The sequence below is a fragment of the Leptopilina boulardi genome, unplaced genomic scaffold (assembly GCF_019393585.1).
Source record: "Leptopilina boulardi isolate dan_hultmark-lab unplaced genomic scaffold, ZJU_Lbou_2.1 LbouV2_332, whole genome shotgun sequence".
Taxonomy (NCBI): Eukaryota; Metazoa; Arthropoda; class Insecta; order Hymenoptera; family Figitidae; genus Leptopilina; species Leptopilina boulardi.
In genome coordinates this window covers 2,825,377-2,848,012 of record NW_026137899.1, presented here as the reverse complement: position 1 = coordinate 2,848,012, position 22,636 = coordinate 2,825,377, and the positions used below count along the sequence as shown (strand labels likewise).

The 22,636-nt window shown below is 30.8% G+C and overlaps 1 protein-coding gene across 2 annotated transcripts in view; it reads right to left on the bottom strand.

Moving 5' to 3' along the window:
- LOC127285401 (synaptotagmin-7) overlaps positions 1-22,636 on the bottom strand; it is an 858,561-nt gene that overhangs the window by 592,855 nt on the left and 243,070 nt on the right. The gene's annotated exons all lie outside the window — the stretch shown is intronic.

Genomic DNA, 22,636 nt, shown 5'->3' with positions numbered 1-22,636 from the left:
TCACCTCGTGCCCACCCCCTCCCTCCTTTTGACCCTCGCTCTTTCTTTCTCTATAAGCCGGACGGCACCGTCAACCGCGGAAAATGTTCGGCAATACCCGGTATGTTTCGTGGTTATTCGACGAACTAGTCTACGGCGCGATTTCCCTTCATATACGTGCGATTTCACCCTGACCCACGCAACCATAAACATCAGGTTGCCTCCTAATTTTAAACCTTCGAACTTTTCTAAGATCATCCTTGAATTGAACCTATAGAATTCTACTCTCCTTTCCCTCAACTGTTCTCACGCCCACAATTTATTCTTCCTTGGGCAGAGCAAATTATGACGTGTGCTTGAAAAATAAATAGGTTACGCAAAATTAACCTCTGTTTTTATTGTTTTCTCTCTTTCTCAAAACAACAAAATAAAACTATAGAGTTATTGGAGAGTTTGTCGTCATGGATATGAGGCAAAATTCCTCAAGTGTCACAGGTCCAAAAATGAAGTTTCTAGGATCGGGCTAAGATTTTTAGAAATTGTTGTCTGATTGAAAAACTGTGGCATGTGGAGAAGGCTGAATTTTTTCATTTTTAATGAACATCCACTTTTTCAAACTTCTGTAACTTTTTTCCTTTTGCATGTATAAAAATTTCATTTTAAAGGTTTTTTATGCTTTTTAACTCACTTCTTAATGATAATAAAAGTTTTTCAGGGTGTCTAATGGTCAGGGAAAGTCAGGGAAAAGTCAGGGAATTTCATTCAAAGTCAGGAAAATTTCTGTAAATTTCTACAAAAATTAAAATTTTTTGTGAATTTAAAAATTTTTTAATCTAAAAAAACTTGAATAGTTTTTAGTACCATTTGTTACTACTATTAGGAATTAATTTATTGTTAAATATGTCAGTAACCATATTTTTGTCCAAAGAAAGCAGAAATAAGGTTATTAAAAAGTCAGGGAAAAATCAAAAAATGTCAGGGAGAAGTCATGGAAAAGTCAGGGAATTTTTTTCTCAATCCTTGTTAGACACCCTGAGTTTTTCAAAAAATCAAAATTTGACCTCTTTTTTTGAAAAATTGAACTAAAAATTCGTTTTTTAACTTTCGACCCTTGTTATTTTTTCGAAAATAATTTAGTTCGAAAACTGAGATTTTTTCCCAAAAAGTATGTAATTTCCAGAAGGGCGTTTTTTTGGTTCTCGATTACGAAAAGAGTTTAAAAAATTCACCTAGTCGGTCGCCGAATTGATGTGTCCTGACGCCTGTCTATTCGTTAATGGTCTTCGCTTTATTTTTTTGGATATTCGTTCGTCTCGTTTTTAAATGAACTAAAATATGTTCTTGAGAACTAGTAAATATTTCCCACAAGCCAGAAAATGAAATTTACTCATGCAAATAGATATTGCAACAATCAATATTCGCAAAAATAATTTAAAAGTCTTACATAAAAAAAGATCGGTATAATCTCCTTCTAATAATTTTAGTGAAATCTAATAATTGTTCGCTGCTGTGGCGATAAATAACTAAATGAAATGCTACAGATTTCTCGCGCATACGCACAGTACCTGCGCATGCGCATGTGTGTTTATTGTTTAATTAAAATTAGTGCGTATCCAAATTTTTGTGAATAAATAAAATTTTATTATATTAATTCAATTTATATCAAACAGGTACATGTAAAATGTTCAATAATCAAAATTTATCGTCAAATAACATGAAGGTTTCAGTAAAACAATATTATTGTATAAAAATTTCCAACGTATCTTAAAGACACTAACAAACAGACAGTCATCAGGATACATCAGTTGCGCGACCTACTAGGTAAATTTTTTTAACTCTTGTTTTAAGTACTCGAGAACCAAAAAAAACATATTTTTTAGGAAAAAATCTCAGCTTTCGAACTAAAATATTTTCAAAAAAATAAAAAGGGTCGAAAGTTAAAAAACGAACTTATAGTTCAATTTTTCAAAAAAAGAGATCAAATTTTGATTTTTTAAAAAAATTATTATCATCAAAAAGTGTTTTAAAAAGCCTAAAAAACATTAGAGTGAAATTTTTGTACATACAAGAGGAAAAAAGTTACAAAAGATTGAAAAAGTGGATGTTCATCAAAAATGAAAAAATTCAACCCCCTCCACATGCCAGTTTTTGAAAAATCTTAAAAATATTTTGTGTCTGAAGTCTTAGTCAATAAGACAATAATTTCTGCAAATCGTAGCCCGAACCAAGAAACTTCATTTTTGGACCTGTGACACTTGAGGAATTTTGCTTCGTTCGTTCACTACAGATTCAGTATATTTTTTGTTTTTGTCCTCTTTAATTCTTTTTTCAAATGTACTTTTCTTTATTAAAGGAATTGAAAAAGTGATTTTATTTCTATTATTTTCATCTAAAAATGACTCCTCTCGTGTTTAGTACACGGAGAAACTTTGAGTATTACTTTTTCTTAAACTCACTATGTATTTTTAGTAAATTGACTACTAAAGTGGGGAAAAACTGCAACGATATCAATTTTTCTTAGTCTGACTACTAAAATTTGGCATTTGATCGAAAATTAAATTTCACGAAAAAACATATCGTCGAATGTCAATTCAAGCAGTCACCCATCCAAGTACTAACCGCGTCCAACGTTGCTTAACTTCCGTGATCTGATGAGAACTTGTTCCTTCGTCTTGGTGTTTCCGCTGTCTTGTCTTGATTAATAACTTTGTCGTATAAGTATTGTATCGCACCTAACCTCACTTTTAGTGACACGAAGTAACACAAATACACTTCAACTTTACAAAAAAAGAAAAAACAAAAATAGTGTTCATTTAAAACCGATTCTCATTAATTAAAAGAATTATATGCTTGGATAAGAGATGTACATGACATGATATATTTTCTTTGGGGGGTTTCATAGACAAGCTCACATATGCTCAGGAGAGTACTGTATGTTTTAAGCGCCCCTAACTTCATAAAAACAGTATTTTCGATGTATAATCTAACCGGTTTGTGAAATTTTAAACACAGAAAAAGAAAAATAACCTAAAGTAAAGCCTCATTAATATTATTTATGATTTAATTAAAAGTTAATTAATAATTGTTGCTATTAAGTCGGGGCTTCATCTAACTCTTTTCAGTTACGACACTGTCCACGTCGAATTTTTCTTAACCTGACTACTAAATATTGAAAAAAAGAAGTCATATATTGTTAAAGAGACTTCTATTAAATAAGAAATTTCGTCTTTTTCACGTTTTTTCCCCACTTTAGTAGTCAATTTACTAAAAATACATATGAGTTTAACAAAAAGTGATACACAAAGTTTTTCCGTGTATCCTATATAATCAGAGAATGGTCGCACCGTCGTGTCTCTTCTCGTTGTTTCAAATTTTAATTTTTTACCTTTTTTTATTTATTTTATTTATTCAAGACGAGTTATAAATGTAATAAATTATTTTAATACATAATTCACCAGGTAGTTTTTAATTTTTTAAATGTTCGAAAAACTATTATATTTGTTATATGAAAATTACTTGTAATTTAAAATTCTATTCTTCATCTGTAAAAATTTAAGTTGTTAATTTTTTTTGTTAAATAAAGTGACCTCATAATGGTGTTATACCGAGACATCGAAACGTTGCAAAAGTGAAATAGTGCTTTCATTCATTACTCTTCCAATAATTGAAAAAATAAATTAAATTTTTACTAAAATTTATTTAAAACAAATGAATATTCATTAAGCTCTGAGACAAATATATTTTGTTCTGTATGTAGGGATGTAATTTAATATATACATTGTAAAGTCATATTCACCGTAATTTGAAAAAAAGCACCTAGCGAAATTTAATGTTAAACAAACCTTGAAAGTACGTTAGCAGTGCAAAGTACTAGGTCAATTGTGACGTTATTAGTTGTTGGCTGATGGGTTACGTGCTCACCTTCTTTGATTTCGATCTACTCAAAAGGCTTTGAAATCTTGATTAAAAAATTTTGTTACCGTGAAACAATTAAGGGGTAACACCACTCTAGAATTTTCAAAAAAACGATTTATTTTTTTTTTTGTTAAAATGTACTTTAGCATTGTAGAAACAATAGGCAGGTGATCCTATGACGAAAAAAAATTTATTAACCCTTTGAGTGTCACTAATGCATCATATAGGCACTGAACAACGCCTTTGAAAAAATCCATATTTTCAAAAAAAAAAAAAAAATTTCAAAATCTGACTACAGATTTGTAATCAGTGACCCCAAAAACTATAGAATTCGTCATGAAAGGCTTTAAATTTGTTGTACTCCGGAAATTATGAATTTTAGAACATTGTAAAGGTCTGCTGGCCCATTGTGTGTTAGTTCTACTTTAAACGCGTTTTTCTAGAAACCACTTTTTTCAAACTGGGAGGACGGATTACTCGAACACCGTTGCATGGATTGATCTGAAATTTTAACAGTAACTTCACAATAACCTTCTTTATGGAACTACGTAGCTGTTTTTTGATTGAATGTAAACTTTTTTTTCTATAAACAATTTACTGCTTGTTTTTTGGCAAAAAATCGATTTTTTTTTCAAAGTGCTACCATTTGTACAAATTTTGATTTAAAAAAAAACCCCTACGTAGTTCCATAGTCAATAGGGTAGAGATTCAGAAAATTCTTGGATTTTTGTTCTAGGTCTTATACCTTCCTAGAAAATCGTCCTCCCGTGAAGGTGTTTCAAAAATTCAAGATTTTTGAGCCGGACTCTATCGACGCCATTTTGTATTAAAATAATAATATTAAATTTTTTTTATACTTGAATATGTGTTAAATAAACCTATCTGAAGAAAAATCCTATTCCTTTTATTCTACTGCAAATATAAATCGTCAAAGTTAGGCTATTTTTCTTACCGCTAGAGTGGTGTTACCCCTTAATAAAAAATGCATGAATTTAACAATTCAACAATTTTTATTACATATTGAAATAAAAAAGTTTTCACAAAACTTAGTAAAATCACTTAATTTTCATAGAGATTAAATTTAAATAAATGCATCCAATTTTATTTCCTTTTAAAATGGCACTGTTACTGATTCTATTAATTTTATGATCATAACCTTCAAAATTATCATATTTTACAGTGCCAGTCTATGCGGTAATACATTATTTTACGAAAATTAGTAAAAAATATTTGTATCAAAAAAATAATTTATTTTAACGAAAAAAATGAGAATTATGGGTGATAAATTTAATTTATTTATTTATTTTAAGTAATTTAAAGATCTAAATAATTATTTATTAAATTCGATAAATTAAAATATTTATGTTAATTCCGCATATTTATTTTAATAAGCGGTCTGAATTAATTAATATTAATAATTAATTTATCAGAAGGATTGGTATAAGTCAATAATATCAAATTAATTACGTAATACAATTATATTCCTTTAATTGTGTGTGTGTGTGTACAATTGTTAAAGTGTATTAAAGTTGCGGTATGTAACTTGAGTTTAACCCGGACTTCACGAGTTACAATATCAGAGAATCGAGAATGAAAATGGTTTACAAAAGTAAAGGATCGCGATAATGATCCCTTCTCGTCGACAAGTAATTTTATTCTAATTTGTGAATTGCGAAGTTTGATGCAATGAGAAGTTGAAGAAAAATGGGAGGGAAGATCAAAGTCTTGATTTTTTTGCAAGGAAGGGAACAAAGTTTCATGATTGGTTCCTTTGAGGAAAAACCCAAAAAGGTGGAGACACTTAAATTCGGGTAACCTGGTTGGTTTTCCATAGGAACACCAAAAAAAAAACCAAGGTGGCGTTGATACCACTTTATGAATTTTATAACATAGAAAATTCTGAACAAAAATGTGTATAGATTATATGACTAGGGTTTGAGAGTAATTATCCTAATCCCCTGAACGTAGACCCTTCTTTTACCATGGTCATATAATGTAGAAATATCATTCTTTGAATTGGAACTTTACAATAGATATTTTGTATAGTTTGCTCACAAGTTTTATAATATTTATTTAAGATAAATATAAAAATAATTTAAACTTTATGTTAGTGTTGTAAAGTGTACTGTTGTATTCTTAACCTAAGTACATATTATAATTTCGGCAATTTTACTTTTATTATTACAAAAAATATAAGTTGGGGAGCAACAATTTATATCTAGTAAATATTTATTTGGTTCAAATACTTCTTATTTGATCGAAATAAGTTTTTCTGATTAAAATATTTTTTTTTAGTGGGGTCACATTGTGTTTTCCATTTGTACAACAATTATTTATTTTAATAATTTGCAATCAGGAATTGTCAAATGTCTGACTTTTCAATTAAATTTCTTGTTGAATACACGTCACTGTATGACTAATAAATTCTCTCTGCTTGGTTCGTCAAATTCGCGTTTCGTTGAGTATTCCACATCCGGGTAAGATATTGACTTATTCTTAGTTATTCCAGCAAATACAGTTCTCTGAGAAAGTTCATCTCATCATCTTCTGTTTGCCATGTGTTCAAATAATAAATATAACTAATAACTAATAAATAAAAATAATTATATTAATAAATAATAAATTTAGACTGCCACAAAAATTTAATTGCCTTTTAAATATTAGAAAATTAAACAATAAACATATTAAATAATGTAGTTGTTAATTGAATTTATTCTGCAAATCAGAAATTTCTGCATTACCTACCTATTATTTTTACAATTTTATTTTCTGTCCTAAAATATCAGTACACGACTTAAGTAAAGTACATTATGAGAACATTAAATTTTTATTTCTCACTTTAACTTTTCTTTTAAATTATTGGATCATATTGACACGTTTTGGATGAAAACTAGAAATTGTAAAAACTAACACGCACAACTACCACAGAAACACGAGGTACGAATTTTCTTTAAATGGCGCGATAAAACCCAACCAGCTGTTACCAACACTAGATTATAAAAAAAACTTTCCAAAGAAAACATTTTATTTTCATTCAAAATAATATAGAATTAAAGAAAAGATCCATTGTAAAATATTTATTAAAAAATGATTCCACTGAATTATTTACCAAAAAGTTTGTAGTTTTTGATTTATTGTACTATTTTAACAATTTAAATTTACAGGTTAAACAATATAATTAAACCGCTGCCAAGTTGAAACATGTGGTGAAATAGTATATTAAGCAACAAGGGTCCAAAGGCACCCAGTGTGCAAAGTTACAGAACAGTTCTGTAACTGTTCTATAACAAAAAGAACAAGTTCTAGAATTGGTGAGGAACAGTTCAGTAAAAATGTCGTTCCCCTCGGGGCACAAAACAGTAACAGGATCTGTAACAATTCTAGAACAATGTTCTAGAACAAATTTGTAACAATTTAATAACAAAATAAATTTTTAAAAATATTAATTCTATAACAATTCTGTAACTAATCTATAACAATATTCTAGAATTACAGAACTTTTTTTGTATCAGTTTAATAAAAGTAAAATTGTGATTTGTAATTTGTACACACCTCTCCTCAATAATTTTAAGTCTCATCAAAATGGTGCTTTAAAATAAGCATTGTACCTTTGAAAGTACATAAAAAGTAATCAATTTAAATTTTACAGAAAATCCTAGCTGCTCCTTTTTTGAAAATATCGATTAAAATATGATTTTTTACTAAAAATTGAGAATTTACGCAAATAAATGCATTTATTTATGAACTTATTGATAATTTTTAATTTCTTAAAACTATTCTGCAGTTGCCGAAACATTTATGCTACAACTATAATGTAAATTTTACAAATAGCAGATACAGAATAAAAAATAATTTTCTGTATAGTAAAAAGAATAAATAGTTCAATATCAATTGAAATAGATGTGTTAGCGATGTTCATTTCTTCAAAATGTGTTTTTTAATCTTTCCGAAATTAGTTAAGAATTATATAAATCGTTGTCACTTATTATCCCTTATTAATTGATTTTTAATCACTATATTACAATAAATAGTTATGGATAATACGCGAGGTAAGTAAAAATATATCCAGGTTACCATTTATTTCACAATTGTTTTTTTTCTACTTTTCTGTCATTTTTTTATATAGCTTTTGTGTCATCTATAAAATGTCCAACCAATTCTACGATCATGAAGACAACAGGTTTAAAGTTTGCGCACCTTGCGGAAGAAAAATAGTTTGTGGTAGATCTAAGAAATTAATCTATTTTAAATTCAATGAAGAAGGAGAAATTGCACCAAGCCAAAGGAAACTTTGAGTTTTCTAACTTAAACGAACTATTAACGTGTTTCTGAATCAGAATTTCTCCTTCTTCATTGATTTTAAAATAGCTTAATTTCTTAGATCTACCACAAATTATTTTTCTTCCGCAAGGTGCGCAAACTTTAAACCTGTTGTCTTCATGATCGCAAAATTGGTTGGACATTTTATAGATGACACAAAAGCTATATAAAAAGATGACAGAAAAGTAGAAAAAAAACAATTGTGAAATAAATGGTAACCTGGATATATTTTTACTTACCTCGCGTATTATCTATATAACTATTTATTGTAATATAGTGATTAAAAATCAATTAATAAGGGATAATAAGTGACAACGATTTATATAATTCTTAACTAATTTCGGAAAGGTTAAAAAACACATTTTGAAGAAATGAACATCGCTAACACATCTATTTCAATTGATATTGAACTATTTATTCTTTTTACTATACAGAAAATTATTTTTTATTCTGTATCTGCTATTTGTAAAATTTACGTTATAGTTGTAGCATAAATGTTTCGGCAACTGCAGAATAGTTTTAAGAAATTAAAAATTATCAATAAGTTCATAAATAAATGCATTTATTTGCGTAAATTCTCAATTTTTAGTAAAAAATCATATTTTAATCGATATTTTCAAAAAAGGAGCAGCTAGGATTTTCTGTAAAATTTAAATTGATTACTTTTTATGTACTTTCAAAGGTACAATGCTTATTTTAAAGCACCATTTTGATGAGACTTAAAATTATTGAGAAGAGGTGTGTGTAGTTTATTTGAGTAAAATTTCCCTGACTTAAAAAAGTAACCATGCCCAAATAGCACGGTATGTCACATAAATATAATTGGAATATTTTTTGGAATATTCCTGTGATATATAATGGAGATCAAAATGTCCGCTTCATGATGATATTTTAGTGATATTAGGAGTATTCTCCCAGTGATATTAAGGGAATATTTCACGGAAATTATTACATTCTCATCACATGAGAAGCTATTATAATTGGTCGAAAATTGACTTTTACTATTTTCATGAAATATTTACGTTTTGAGGTGCCCTGAGTCGAAAAATCATGGTCCAGCGAAAGTGTCTGTCTGTGTGTCTGTATGTATGTATGTATGTATGTATGTATGTATGTACGTATGTAGACACAAAATGTTGTTGACACAATAACTTTTATAAATCGAAACAAATTGATTTGCAATTTTGCACACACAAAAGTCACAAAGTCGCAAACAAATACACTTGCATGTACCTGTACAGGTTCATGTACTTTGTTCCAATTCTTTTTACAGGTTCGTTTTCTGCTCTTGTACAAGATCACGCAAATGTGCAAGTACTTGAACTTGAACAAGAAAATGTACATAATATTGTACAAGATTTCTCAACTGGAAATAGTATATATTACCCTTACTTTTATGTATAACAAGTTTGAAGTAAATAATATAAATTGTTTAATTAAAAAAACTATTTGATAAAAATAATGGAGATGAGATACTAACCCCTTAAATGTATTCGTTTGCTCAAATGTTTCATATATTTAAATAATAAAAAATCCAAATACTCAAAAACACTTCTAATTCCGCATCATACATTCGAGCGTGAAACGCGAGTGCCATGATGAGAATGTTCTCCTTAAAGTCGAAGAACTTTAAGAAAATTAATCCTATATAATAATAATAAAATTATTGTATATAATTTTTATATTTAAATATTATAATATAATATTAAATGTAGAGTCAGCATAACATTTGGAGCGCGTAGCGCGACGGAGTGCTCTTCGCGCCCCAAGGCGCGCTCAAACCCGCGAGCGCAGCGAGCCCCCCCGCGCGAAGCGCGAATGAGAATGTGTCCTCTACCCCGAAGGGGGAGCGGGCAGATTTTTTTAAAAATATTTTTATAGATTTCTATTTTTGACAGTCTTGAGCCACTCTAGTAGCACCACATTTATAAAACAGCTGTTCGTTACACATTTGTTTCAGAACAGACATAGAACAAATCTAAAATACAGTGATAGATCTATTATGTTACATTTTTGTAACACTGTTCTAGAACGCTGCACGGAAAAAAATAGTTCGTGAAACTTTCGTAAACTAGTTGTTCACTTTTGGACGGGCTCAAAGTTTGGAAATCCAAAAATGTAAAACTAGTTTACTAAAGTTTCGCGAACTTCTTTTTTCTGTGTGCAGTAACAACGTTACTTAAAAATTTTAGAACTAATTAAGCACAAATGTTCTAGAACAAATGATACATCTTTCTTATAGAACAGAGGCAGATTAACTGTTGCAGAACAGGTCTAGAACACAGTTCTAGAACTGTTCTATAACAAAATTGTAAAAATTGTTCTAGAACAAGTTACACTTTTTGTTCCAGAACATTGTTTACGTTTACGTTGGTTCCTTAGATTAATATAAATGGATTAGTATTAATGAAAATTAATTCTTAAATTAATTAAATTTAAATCAATAAAATGAGTAATAGAAATTTATTGCTTCCACCGCGAGGAAGCAATTTTTTTGCTTCACATAATGAGGAAGCAAAAAGTTCATGAAATGAACAGAAATGGCCTCCTACTTGTTTTTATTATTATTTATTATTATGAGGAAGCATTGTAATACCGAAATTTTTCAAACTCGATGTTTTTATGAATTATTATGTTTTTCGACCTCAGGAATCCAAATATCACATTTTTAAAACAAGAAGAGGGTCATTTATGTTTATTTCATAAACATTTTGCTTTCTGGTGGAGGAAGCAATGAATTTATCCAATTCGATTGATTGATTTAGAACATTTCGAGCATATATACACTGAAAAAAATAGTATTGATCCAAGAAAATTTTACTTGGTTCAAGAAAATCGCGGGACTAAATTCGGTCAAATCAATTATGTTACTGGTTCAAGAAAACTATTTACTTGGTGCAGTAGGGGAAGATGGGGTAAAATGACCCTGTCCCCCCCTGAACTTCTGCATTTTTGTATATGAAGAACTGCAATTTAGTACAGTAGGACTCCGGTTATCCGAGCTAATGTGGACCGGACCTACCTCGGATAAGGCGAAAACTCGGATAATCCGAATTGTTAAATATTTATAACAATTTAACATTATTATTGTTTAAACAATTATTATTTAATACAAACGGGAAAATAATATTGTAAATATTCCATAATAATTTAAACAATTTGAATTTATTAAAAATAAACTCATATTTATAAAAAACTAAAATTAAAAATAACTCGGATGACGCGGACTAGACTCAGATAATGCAGAATTTCCTACTGAGATAAAGCGAGATCGGATAAACGGGGTTTTACTGTACTAATACATATTTTTACGTGTAGATTGCAGGAAAAATATAGCGAAACAGATTGAATATGATGGCTACGAGCTAGAAAGGAAAGAAATCTGGTTTTTCGAAAAAATTGCAAAAAATAACCTTGTTCCCCTCCTTAACTTCTACATTTTTGTACACGGAAAAAAAGAAAAAGTAACTTTTACTACTTTAAAAGTAAAATTGGACCTGTCCGAAGTTTCTGCGCATCTCTGGCAACTTTTACTCAAAAAATAGTAAAATTTACTTCAGAAATAGTAAAAATTACTACGGAAACAGTAAAATTTACTACAGAAATAGTCAATTTTACTATTTTTCGAGTAAAAGTTGCCAGAGATGCGCAGAAACTTCGGACAGGTCCAATTTTACTTTTAAAGTAGTAAAAGTTACTTTATTCGTTTTTCCATTTTTCTCCGTGTATATGAAGAACTACAATTTAGTACACATACGTATTTTGTCGCGTAGAATACAGGAAAAATATAGCGAGACCGATTGGATTTAATAGAAGTCGGCAGGCAGTCACGGTTGAGCTTGCGATAAGTTCGACTAAGACTTGTGAAAATGATATACTTCATGAGTAGAAATTTGGCAGCAGTCACGGCTGAGCTCACGATAAGTTCGACTGCGCCTTGCGGATATGCGATAATTCGTGAATAGGTACTAAGCAGGCACCCAGTCAAAAAATTCTACAGAATTTGACTAGAATGATTATATAGAAATTTTAATATGATTCTATAGAATTCATGTAGAAATTCTACATGAAATTTCTACATGAATTCTATAGAATTTTCAAGAGAAATTGTAGAATAATTGTAAAGTAAAAAAGCTTTTTAAGGAGTATTTTAATTCGACTACCAACAATTAAGAATAAAAAAACATTAACTTTAAGTGCAGTTTGTCAATTTTTAACTGAGTACTGCTTCTTTTTAAATAACTTCTTTGAAAATTCCTTTTATTTAAAAACCTTTATTGTGCACTAGCTTGATTGTTATAGTCAAGCGTAGTTCCAGGTGATGTTTCAACAACTTTCTCACTTTCAACTTTGTTACTTCGAAAACCGGGATATTTTACGTTTCCGACAACTATTTATATAATTGAGGGTTAACAGTGGATAAATTTTATTTATTGAAAAGGGTGTACATAAATAACAGGGTGAATAAAATCATTCGCGATATTTATTTTAATTTGTTGTATTTTTAAAAATAATATTCTTTCATTTTTTACTATTTCGAAATGTCACTCCCCGACGGAGTATTCTTTCGTTTCTATTGTTTTAAAACTATCAAGTCAGTTTTAAAACATAAAAAAGTCACCTTCTCATAGGTGTTCATGTTTATCACAATTAACACAAATAATTATAAATGTTAAGTTTCTACTCACCGTTCAGACGATGTGAAAGCCCTCTGTCTCGTTCGGAATAAAAAAAATCCTTTTTTTAAACTCTGCCAACAAACAATACCCTTTTTTATGATGCTCGCACACTGGTCAAAATTAAACTGAGTCTCTTTTCTTTTAAAATATACTATCCCCTCTGATTTCCCTTCTATTACTCTATTTTATCAGGTAGTCGAACTTTTTCGGGTTTCAAGGTAATAAAGATTTACGACAGTTTCAAAACATTTATTTTATTTCGTACACAAAAACAGTTAACTACACGGAGAGAAAAAAAGTTCTAACTACTTTCCTTCAAGTCGTCATTCTGATCATATGAAGTCAAGTAGTTACAACCGGGGAGCCAGGCCGTTTTGACTTGTCTCTTTCATTGCTACTACTGTGTTCTCAGGCAATACCGACTAAGCGATTGGCCTATTGCTTTGACTTGCCACTTGGCGTTTGCTTCTACTTTGCTTTACACATGTGTGAAGACCGGTAGAAGCAAACGCCAAGCGGCAAGTCAAAGCAATAGGCCAATCGCTTGGTCGGTATTGCCTGAGAACACAGTAGTAGCAATGAAAGAGCCAAGTCAAAACGGCCTGGCTCCCCGGTTGTAACTACTTGACTTCATATGATCAGAATGACGACTTGAAGGAAAGTAGTTAGAACTTTTTTTTCTCTCCGTGTATAACGAAAAACAAAACTTTGAATTTATAAACTGAAAATTAAATAAAATTAATTCTAAACTTTTCATCATATTATTCTATCAGTTACATCCTCCTCCAAAAACGATGGGATAAGAACAATAATTTTATTTGCAGCTCTTTTAAGAATTTTTTGGCGGCACCGAACATCAACAATACGCACTCGGCCGTCCTTTCCAGGATAAACTTTAGTTATAAGTCCTTTTGGCAACATATTTCTTGGCAAGGATGAATCAGCGATTAATACGACGTCATTTTCCATTAAATTTCTCGTTTCTGTATTCCAGCACTTTCTACACATTAAACTGGGAAGATATTCCTTCACCCATCTAGCCCAGAACATGTCTGCAAGCCTTTGAGCAATCCTCCATTGCTTTCGGCCGCACAGATCATCAGAGTTAAATTCTCCGTAACGTACCGCTCCAGAAGAAGATCCAATCAGATAGTGATTTGGAGTGAGTGCCTCTTGATCTCTAAGATCCACAGATACGGTGGTTAATGGTCTACTATTCAAGATATGTTCTATTCCGGTTAACAGAGTCCTTAGAGTTTCTTCCTTTGGACACCTCTCCTTCATCACAATACCCATCAAATCCTTAACACTCCTTACTAATCTTTCCCAGCTCCCACCCATATGGAGGGCGAGAGGTGGGATGAATCGCCATTTTATCCCAAGGTTAGTCATTTTTTCACAAAATTGAGTTTGATCTATTTCCGTCATATTCCTCTTTAGTTCAGTCGACTAGCTATTAAGGCTCTTTGTAGCTCTAAACATGGAATCGACACCGGTTTTAAAGGTGCAACTCTAGCTTTCCCAAGTGCGAATGAGACCTTAATTGTACCGTCGTCCTGTGTGATTCTTATATACACTACTGCAGCATAAGTCTACACTGTAAAAAAAAATTTTGTCTTATTTTACGGATTGAACTTGTAATTTTACCAAAATCTGTAACTGAACTTATTTCAAAGCAGTAAATATACAATAACTGATTTAAACTTAATACTTTTAAAATAGCCCATTCGTAATTTTCTGTAAATTTACTACTTTCAGAGTAGTACCAAATATTACCTACTTTCAATGTGACATAATTACTACCTTATTTGTAATTTTACAGTTTTTTGTAAAAATACGAACATAACCTAGTCAATTTGCCATATTTAATTAAGTAAAATCACTGCTTTAAAAGAAGGTAATATTGGTTACAACTTTGAAAGTAGTAAATTTACAGGAAATTTTTTTTACAGTGTACGTTTTGGGGGGTTCGATTATCTCCAAAATAGGCTCTCGGTATTTGGTGATGTTTCATTTGAGGTAGGACTTGAGTCCATTGTTGCCATTGAAGAAATTCCTTTTTTCTTAATCGTTGGTCCCATCCGATGCCACTACGCCATACATTTTGTAGTATTACTTTACTCCTGATGGTGAAGGGAAGCAAGATTTCAAGGGGATCGTATACTGACATTATAATACGTAACATTTCTCTCTTTGTAGGTGTACGAATTCCTTGATACACTTCAAGAGGTAGTTTGTTCATCTTCAATTTAAAAAATATTATATCAGATGACGGGTTCCATTGTATTCCTAAGGTTTTCTCTACGGGTATTTGATCTATTGATAAATCCACGATTTCTTCAGAGCGAGATATAATCGGTAGTTTCTCCAATAGAGATTTACTATTGCTAGTCCATCCTCTGATTTCGAACCCGGCCCGCTTATGAATTTCTGATATATCCGTAATTCGTCTTAAAGCATCGACACTATCTATATAGTCGTCAACGTAGTGTTTCTGTAAGATCGCCTTTACCGCTTGTAGGTGGCTTCTTTCAAAATCTAAAGCGTTTTGTCGCATAATGAATTGCGCTGTGTAAGGGGATGATGCTGCTCCAAATAACATTGAAGTCATCACGTAAACGTCGGGATTTCCGTTTCTGTTCATACCACGCCAGAGAAATTTTTGTGCATTTTGATCGCTTTCACGAATTTTGACTTGAAGAAACATTTCCCGAATGTCACCTTTAAAGGCGATTGGTCCTTGACGAAATCGAATAAGTACTCCAACTAGAGAATTAAATAAATCTATACCTGATAATAAATTTTCATTTAAACTTGTTCCTTTAACTTTTGATGCTGCATCGAAAACAAGACGTATTGAATCTGGTTTGCCGGACTTAGAAACACCAAAATGTGGGAGATACCATGATTTCAAATTATTTTTATCATCCTTTAATTTTTTTGCGTAACCGGAATTTATTAAGTGCTGAACTTGTTTACAATATCGTGCTGCATACTCCGAGTCTTTATCCATTTTCTTTTCTAAAGTCGTTAATCGATTTAAGGCGCGTGCCTTACTATCAGACAGTTGAATATTATCGTTCTTCCACAGAAGACCTACTTCCCAACGATTTCCTACTTTTTTTGCAGTCGTCGTAAGTATTTTTTCCGCTCTTTCTTCCAATTTTCCGTTTCGCTTGAAGTTTGTTATTCCGACACTCTCTAAAGCAAAATTAGTCTTTACAAGTTCGTTTAGATTTAAATCAGTTGTAGTACAGCCTCTCGTCTCATCACTCTTTTTTGTAAAATAGACTTCTTGTATTTTTCTTCTTGTGTTCAACAGCCTACCGTGAACTACTCATCCCAACTGTGTTAAAGAAGCCGCTGGTTCATCTCGTGTAGTATGTCGAATTTGAATCGAGCTTATCAAATTCCAATGGTCTTGTCCTATAAGTATAGATGGTTTTACATCTTCGTCATATTCAAACGGTATATAAGATAGATGTGGATAGTCTTTAAGGTCCGATTCTAGTAAAGATTGTGAAAAAAGATTAAAATTTTTGATAGTACGTGCCTTGTGGATTTTGTGTATCATTTTACTGTCTAGTGCACTAATGTCAAAAGTCACCTGCTGACTACAAGGATCTGACTCCCGTACATCTCCGATTCCTGTTAATTTAAAGGAAGAGATGGGCCCTTTACTTCGATTTTCTTGGCAAGTTCCGCATCAATTAATGTTATAGTGGATACTTCATCCATAAAGGCAAAGGTGACGAGAGTTTTATTGGAACCATATACCTTCATGGGGATTACTTTTAAAAGGACACGTTCCGAAATATCTAGTCATTTATTGTGTGAGTCATGATGTTGTGATGTTGTCTGGTTCTCATTTCTTTTTGGCGAAAGGGATGATGATCTTTGATGCGTTATTTTTCCACTTCCTCGATGCGATCGATCCTCAATTAAGGACTACATTTTTTAATACAATAACAGAATCTTTTTGACTTTTTGATTTCAGATGATTCTGTCAATAGCTATTATGTTCACCGCGGACCACTTTTTTTCGAGGATCTTTGGGAGATTGGATATAGAGTCCAAAAAGAATAATATTTTTATAAATTAAATATATTTTTTTTCAAATTTAAAAACATGTAAAACAATATAAAAAATTTTCCAATTTAATAAATAAATATTCCTTTGAAAAAAAATACCGAAAAACTGCATTTTTTTGACCGCCTGACTGTATATAACCCATTAAATAATTTTGGCAAGTTCTTTAAGTCTTCCGTTATTCGGAATGCAATTATATTTGGGTTTCGAAAACGTAGATCTGGAAGGTCAATTATATCCTTCGTATTGCGTGTAAATACCATTAAGGATGACAATGTCTTTCTTGCCGTTCCTTTTAAACTCTGATAAAGTCTCATCAAATTTTCCTCTTCGTTAAAATCTCCTCTTTTAGAAGTTTCAAGGAATGTTCGTTTGAAGCAGGGCCACTCGAAAATATCACCCTCAAAGATAGGTAAGTTTTTATTTACAGTGATTCTATGCAGTAATTTCTCAGTAACATCCTGTGTTTCAGTAGTGGAAGAATTAAACCTCTGTTTTTTTCCCGAGTTATGAGCTTGTGATTCTCTTCGGTGATCACTCTTCTCGGAAGTGAGCCATCTTTAAACGTTTTCAGGATCATAGTTTCTATTTCGTTAGATTGCACGACGAGTTAATTCAGAACGAAGGTCTTCTTCTTCTTGTTCCACATCTGCTAAATCTTGTGCAAATTGTTGGTCAATCATCTCCAATTCTAAATTGGCCTTTTCTTCCATCAATCGGATTTTAATTCCGTATTTCTTTTGGGCGACGTGTGATTCCAATAATTTTCTTTTTCTTGATGTGTTACTCGCATTTGAAACTTGTGACATGAGGACAGTATCTTGATCTTCTTCCGGGTCTACAGAATGATGAATAGATTCTTGGTGTGAAGAATATTCATTACGCGGATCCCGTCCACGTCTTGAACTTGCGCGAGATCTCTCGGACATTTTTTTCTAGATTAAAATTCAGAATTATTAGTATTTACCTTTATTTGCGGAAATGTATTATAATTTATTTTTACTAAATTAAATAGTCACAACTTTTACCCGGCGCCTCCACCATTTGTTACTTCGGAAACCGGGATATTTTACATTTCCGACAACTATTTATATAATTGAGGATTAACAGTGGATAAATTTTATTTATTGAAAAGGGTGTACATAAATAACAAAGTGAATAAAATTATTCGCGATATTTATTTTAATTTGTTGTATTTTTAAAAATAATAAGATTTGAAATTAAGATAATAAAATTCACAATAATAATTTTTTTCGAGCACTCCCGTCGTTATTAAACACTTTTAGTTAAAAACAAAAATTAAAAAATAATAAAAAACCAAAAAGGTGATAAAAATATAGTCACTCTCTTCAGAGAGTATTCATTGTTATTTTTATTACCTTTTGATCAAAGGGAAAAACGTTACACCCCAACGGAGTATTCTTTCACTTTTTACTGTTTCGAAATGTCACTCCCCGACGGAGTATTCTTTCGTTTCTACTGTTTTAAAACTATTCAAGTCAGTTTTAAAACATAAGAAAGGCACCTTCTTATAGGTGTTTATGTTTATCACAATTAACACAAATAATTATAAATGTTAAGTTTCTACTCACCGTTCAGACGATCTGAAAGCCCTAAATACGGCCCTCTGTCTCGTTCGGAATAAAAAATCCTTTTTTTTTAACTCTGCTAACAAACAATACCCTTTTTTATGATGCTCGCACACTGGTCAAAATTAAACTGAGTCTCTTTTCTTATAAAATATACTATCCCCTCTGATTTCCCTTCTATTACTCTATTCCATAAGGTAGTCGAACCTTTTCGGGTTTCAAGGTAATAAAGGTTTACGACAGTTTCAAAACATTTATTTTATTTTGTACACAAAAACAGTTAACTATAACGAAAAACAAAACTTTGAATTTATAAATTGAAAATTAAATAAAGTTAATTCTAAACTTTTCATCATATTATTTTATCAGTTACAAACTTAATCAGTGAAATTTTATTAATTTTATTACTTTTATTTTTGCAACAATTTATTTATTAATTTTTTATGAATGTTAAAATATAACATTTTAAACTGTTTTTCTTAAGAACAATTTGAATATAAAATTTTCATTTATTTTGATAGTATTTATTTTTATAATTGATATTTTAAACTTTAAATTAATTTTTCATAAGTTTGAATTTTATTTCAATTTCGAGAAGAAAATAGTAACTTACAACTATTTTTTCAAGCTTATTTGGATAAATAGTTGCATAACCTTGAATTTTGGTAGATTTCCCTTCCATTAACTTGGCTGGAATGGCGGTTAACGTATATGTTTCGCGGATAGCTACAATGTATTTGTTAAATTTGATTCCTGTTTCTTTGTGGATTATTGTATTACTATCTGCACGAACGAATTTTTTTACCATGACAAAAATTTCAGCGGTAATTTTAAGAAAAAATATGATTGATCCATAGCAAGTTTGATTATTCCAAAAAATGTTTGAATTATTTCGTTTTTTTGTCGTTGATATAAAGATGAAGTAAAAATATCTTTCCTCATTTTAGCTTTGAAATAAACCAAAGCATTTAAATTTTTAATGTCTAAATTTTCTAAGACTCCATTTTCAAAAGCAACCGCATTTATCTTACCATAACATTTAGTTTTGCAACTTTAGTCAAAATAAGTTTTTAAGAATTTTGAAGTGTGGATTAATTTCATTGTGTTAAACAATTCAATTTTAACTTTACTAGGACCGTGAACCATTTTGACTAAATATCCATTTTCGTCTTCAAAAGGGAAAGCTGAACAGGCCCATAGCAGACCCCAATTTTTCCTGCTTGAGCCAAGTGAAATAACATGTGTACATTATACGAACAATTATTGAGACCATATAATTTTGAAAAATCAGAGACAAATAAGTATAAAAGTGTTTCCGATAAGTTTATTTCCATCGGATGCATTTTTTCTTGCAATAAAATATGCATTGCTCGCCCCAGCAGTAAGAAGTGTTGGTAATACTTTTCCTTCAAAATGCCCTGTAATATTACAGAAAAATACAGCAACAGCATTGATCTTTTCTCTAAAGCTTTCCAAAACTTTGATTTAGAAAGTGGACAAGGTGTTCTTGTGATATCATCAGTTGGAATGATGCGGTTTATTTCTTGTTCGACATCATCCCTCATTTTTTTAAACATAAAATTCTTCATTTTTGTTAGTTGTACAAAACCAAAGAGTTAACAATAGTTTAAAAACTCCTATGACAACGATGTGCATATAATCTAGAACTAGACCGGTTGATAAATTAAAAAGTGGAATTTTTTCAGTGACAGTTGGTCCATTTACGCCTTTTGAGTTTATATCATATATATAATTATCATCTCTATTTGCGCATTCCTCTTGATATTAGTCAATAAGATTAGCAAGATTTTTTATTTCAAAAGTCTCTTTTATAATTGAACTAATATCGTATTTTAAAAACATGACATTTATCTTTTTAGATTTACAAAATTGACAAATAAAAATCCTAACGTCCCACGTCCCTAAATATTCCGAACAATTGTTACAAAATCTATATTTCAACTCTGGTCCCGAACTTCTTGGGAGAATTGTATTTAAGTGCCTATATAAGAAATGCTTTGTTTTTGGTAAATTTGATGAATCTGGTAAGAGAAGTGATAAGAATTTCTGTAACTGCTCTAAAGATGCTTTGGTGAGAGCGGTCGATAATTGATAATCTAAAATTTTTGAAATAGCTTCACCGCAAGTAACTTCTGAATTTTCGTAAAGGGGCGCAGTGAGCCAAAGTGTGTCATTTTCATTGCCATTATTTTCAGCGTCTGAATTTTCACTATTGGATGATAATTTATCATTAGATTCAGACGAACTTGAACTTGAACCGAAATCAGAGGAACTTGAACTGATTCTTTGAGAATCTTCGCATAGATTATTCTGCATAAACAGTAAAAAATAAAAATTATTTCAATATTGCAGAATAAATAAATTTTACACAGACTCAAACATAAAGCTATAGAATAAAATATGTACGTAAAGAAACAAAAACGATTGAACTCATGTATACTGAAGAAGTTGATTCGAGAATATCACATTTAAATTTCTTACCAAGCACGAAGTTAACTCCAGATGCACCGAATGTTGAAATTGATTTATCTTTCAAAGATACACTCAGAAAAATAATAAATAATGTAATGGTAATAAAATAATTTGGTAGAGCACTTTTAGTTAAGATTACAAAAATTTAGTTGACATAACAGTAACGAAAGAAGCAATCAATCGAGAAATTTAATTGGCTGTACCAAAAATTTTGTTCAAACTTTTGTGTCTATTAACTGAATAATTTGGTTCTCCAAACCAAACCGCCTGAATGCTTAATTGCGCATGCGCTGTTCTCGTAAATATGGCTTATTTCTCTGTTTACGGATGTCACACGTTAACCATGCTTCGCTCCTGTCGTCCAGTTTTATTCAAGTGTTTTCGGGATTTTTATGTGTTTCAGAAATTCGGTAAAAAAGTGTGTGTAGTGATGCATATCGAACAATATGATCAAGAAATGGATAAATGTGGGAAATATGTTCGTTCTTCATGTGAAAATCGGACAAATGTCACTGTGTTTTGGTGAACAGAAAATATGCAAATAAAATCTCGAGCACGTCAATTATGATCACGAGAATTTATTGGTTCGACATGTATCACTAAGTGCTTACAACAAAAAATTCTTTATTCTCATATTTTATAACATGGCTGTCGAGAGAATAAAGCTTGTTAAAAGAACGGAAGTTTTTCTCCAGCCTGTATACTTTATGAAAATAATTTACACTCACATTGTCACTAGGATTCTTAGTGTAGTGGTCAGCGTTCTTGATTTGCGTTGCGTAGTCTGAGGGTTCGATCCCCAGCAGTGTTAGGTTTTTCCACAATATAAATTAATTTAAATAGACATAGGGTGGTAGGTAATATAAAGCGAAAAGAATAAAAGAGGATAACAAAAGTGATAAAATTAAGTGAAAAATAAAAAATATAAGTGTGAGCCAAAAAATAATTTGGTTGAGAAAAGAAAAAAATTTTTTTCATTTAACTAAATTTTTTGTTTGCTTAAAAACAATAAGTTAGTTGTGCAAAACAAAAAATTTGGTAGACCGAACAAAATGATTTAACGAAAAAATTTAGTAGCCCGAACCAAACGGATTAGTTGCACATAAATAAAAAATTTGGTTTGGAGAACCAAACTTCAGTAGATAATACCAAACAGTTTCCTCAGTGTAGAGAAAAAAGCAATATTCAGCCTGAAAACCTTACTACCAACGTTACTCAATCAGATGAATCTTCAGCTGATGAGAACACTGACGAGGTTTTCAATGTTACTAATTTGTTTACATTATTTGCAATTAATTAACACCAAATTAAAAAATTATTCTCTTAGAATACTTGTTACAAAATGATACGTATTTTTGTAAAAAATATTTTTTTAAAAGATAAAAATTATTTAATTTTAAATGAAAGTTGACAAAATTCCGCATCCAACGAGCCCTATATGAAGTACTTTGGGTTAGTGGATTGTTCATAAACAATTGTCAAATATGGAAATTGTATATAAAAAATCCTCTAAGGGACCATTCATTAATTACGTAAGGACGATTTTGGCTAATTTTGACCCCCCCCCCCCTA